The sequence below is a fragment of the Trachymyrmex septentrionalis genome, unplaced genomic scaffold (assembly GCF_001594115.1).
Source record: "Trachymyrmex septentrionalis isolate Tsep2-gDNA-1 unplaced genomic scaffold, Tsep1.0 scaffold170, whole genome shotgun sequence".
NCBI classification, from domain to species: domain Eukaryota; kingdom Metazoa; phylum Arthropoda; class Insecta; order Hymenoptera; family Formicidae; genus Trachymyrmex; species Trachymyrmex septentrionalis.
Genome location: NW_017304865.1, coordinates 23,178 through 27,031, shown reverse-complemented (window position 1 = coordinate 27,031; position 3,854 = coordinate 23,178).

Genomic DNA, 3,854 nt, shown 5'->3' with positions numbered 1-3,854 from the left:
CGTTCATGTTTGATGAAATTCGATATGAACTCAACGGTGTAGAGATTGACCGCAACAGAAACATTGGAATTACCAGTACCATCAAGAACTGTGTATCAATGACGTATGATAAAGCTTTGATTGCCTTGAACGCAAGATAGAACTCTAGATCCGACACGAAGGAAAGATACTTTAATTTTTCCGTTCCGCTCAACATGCTGTTGGGCTTTTGCGAAGATACAAACGTGTGGTCGTCAACTCTCATCACGAATTGATTTTGAACGCGCTCGCAACGACGATTACAATTGTTTGATGGGAAATCCTGTGACGGACCCTGAAATTGAATTATTCAAAGTACAGTGGCGGATATCTCATGTTGCGTTAAATGAGATCAATAAATTATCAATGCTGCAAGCATTGAAAAGTGGTCGTTATCTGAGCATGAATTTTCGTGAGATCTGTACGAGTATCTTCTGTTACAGAATACGACCAAGCATTCATGGGCTATCAAAACGGCGACTCAACTTGAGAAGTCGCGATATGTTATCTTTGCTCTGCACACCAGTCGAAAGAATGTCATGTCACAAGATGTTAGCGTGTTTGATGATTGTAATTTGAATAATATGAAAGTATATCTAAATTCAGAATTTCATCCGTACGACGATTTAAATTTGGATTTTAGCAAAAAAAAATACGCCGTCCTGTTTGATATGTATGCGCGTTTTCGTAAAGCATATTATGGAATCAACTGTTTCAAATACTCTCGTTTATCGAGAAAGGGCCTTTTGCGATCATTAATTGCTCGTGACAAAACGAATCCGTCAAGAGCACCATTGTGAAAGTACGATAGAATTTGAAACTCTCAAACTCATTTCAATGCGCATTATTAAAGAGCGAAGAGCAACCTGTAAAATCGTGTAAAAATACGGAATTTCCCAGTTCTATTAAATCAAAAAAAATTTTTTTTTTTATTTCCTCTTCATACTAATACCAACACTTCCAAAATTATAATAATTCACGGAAATTAATTTGAAATTGTAATGAACAAAACTTACCACGTATCTTATGGCACGAAAACTCAACAAATAAGACACCGGAATAAGTAACAAACTTTTGCAACTGTATTAAAGTTAATTCCGACAATTATGAAGGCCTGTCTTAAACGGGAGACTATATATATTATGCGAGGAAAGGAGAGGAAATGATAGTGGAGGGAGATCATTAAGTGTGTGGAGAGGAATTATTTCCAATAAGAGGGAGATAAATTTCAGGAAAGCGTTCTGTGTCACTCTGCTTGTTTAGGCCATTTTCTTGTCATTTAATATGTATCATCTCGGAGACTATCCTTTTATAATAAGAATCAAGAATACTAGAATTTTCCCAATCAATCGTATGATCATTTTCCAGCTTATGACAAGAAATAATTGATAAGGAATTAGTTGGTTTATTAAAATCTTTAATGTGTTCTTTAAGTCGTATTTTTAACTTTCTTTTTAACCCACATAAGAATAATTACAGTCTTGACAATTAATTTTGTAGACAACATTCGAATGGTCTTCTTTTTTAATTTTGTCTTTACCCGTTTTTATGAAAGTACTCATACTATTCATTGGTTTATATGCTATATTGAAATCAAATTTACTAGTAAGGAATTCGAATTTCTCAAACACTTTTTTGAAGGAATGATAAAAAATCTCTTATTGATGTTAGAGAAATCCGAGTTAGAAATAACATCATGTTCTCTAATTATTTCAAAATTTTTTTCTTGAAAGACAAAATTTTTATCCTGTTTTAATTGTTGTAAATAAAAATTTTGAAGGATATCCGTTCTGTTGGAAAGTTTTAATTAGAGCAATGATGTTATTTTCATGGAATTTTGGATGGGAAAAAAATAATATTCAGTCTAACAGCCCAATTACAACATCCCTTTTATGTTCTACAGGATGATTGGAAAAAAAGTTTAGATATCTTCCAGAATTTGTAGACTTTTTGTAATTGTCAAAAATAATTCTCCCATCTTCAATTAACAGTTTATAATAACATCCAAAATATTTATTCCCTATCATTGCCATAATTGACAGTAAAATTAATACATTCGTGGTAAGAATTGAAAGTGCATAATATAGTATTTATATGATCATTTGGATTCGCAATAACAATGTCATCAACATAGTAAATTGGAATATGAGAGGTTAATGTATAATATTAAAAATATTACACTCCAAATCCTGTATTACAATATCCGCCAAAATTAGAGAGAGAGAGGAGATCCCATGGGCAGACCGGAAATGTAGCGGCATGGACCAGTGACAAATTCACATTACTAACCATTTTTTAATAGAATTAATTAATTTAAATGCAATTATTAAGTAAATTTGTTGAAAAAATCAGAGTATTGATGGAATGTGCATAAAAATAAGTTAATACATTAAAAAAAACTCATATTAAAGTTTATTTGGTTTTTTGCGCGGTTCCTATAGTTACCTAGTTAGCTTCTATACCGTGTACCACGTACCGCGCTACATATAGGGTGCATTCGGAGAGACGCTATTTGTGCTATTTAGTGCTGTTCGCGGAGCTGCAGATAGTGCTAACAAACACGATCATGACGTCATTAATAGTCGCGTGTTATGTCACAACTGCGCGCTATCAACGCTATTCTTTCCGGCCTGATTTACAATCAGTGGAGAGACGTCGTATGTTGTGGGCATGCGCATAACCTTTATTTTTCGTATCGGCTGCTGAGCGTCGTTTGGATTGATCAGGTCCCATCTTTTACGACTAACGACATCAGACAAGCGTTAAGGTACCACAATAGAAGGAATAAGGAATTAGGAATAAGGAATAAGGCTTTCAACCTATCAGATATTGGATACATTGGAACGGTTTCTGATAGGTTGGATTTCTTATTCCTTATTCCTTTTATTGTGGCCGCATCATTAGGGCACGATTATGGAACGCGGTACGATGTACGCGGTACAGTAATTAATAGTAACTAACTAGAAAACAGCGTATCACGTATCGCCTATTAAATTCGATGATATTATATGGAGCGCGGTTTGCGCGCGGTTTGCGGCACTAGCTAGTAACGAACTCACATTATTATACACTGCTATGCACTTTTTAATAGAATTAATTGATTTAAACGCAATTATTAAATAAATCTGTTAAAAAAATTAAAGAATATCGAGAAAGTGTCCATAAAAATAAATTAATACATTAAAAAAAATTCATATTAATGTGAGTTTGTCACTAGCCTGTGTGACAAACCGCGTTTTAGTGAATAAAGAAGTTTCACACTTCATAGCTATATTATTTGCGCGATGTCTTCTGCGCTTAATTCCTATTGCCCATATCCTTTCCAGTTCTTTGATTTATAAGAAGTCTTGATTAGTTTGATTTGTAATACGGATTTAAACTTTAATCTCAATTCAACTTACTTTTTATCTTTTTCTAATTCTCAGAACTGGAAAAAGATGAAGAATTAGTTAAACCGAGATTAAACTATATTAGTAGAAACGGGCCTCAGTGTAACTATTAATTTTTTGATCTAGTTTATGTTGTTCACTCAGATCTAGCAAGCCACCATAGAGATTGCAATTGAGATTGCGTTCTCTTATTCACTATGAGAAAATTAAAAATTTACGTTACATATACTTTACAAAACCCTAAAAATTTAAATTACAGAGAAAAGTTTAGTCTCCCCGAACGTATTCCATGTCAATCCCTTCCACTATGCTACCAGTACTGTTAGTGGAATCAGGGTACGTTTGGAGAGACACTATTCGCGCTATGAACGCAAACGCTACCAACACTGTTGCTATTCAATAGCACGATAGTGTTAGCAAACTCCATGAATTCTAGCGTAGCATTGA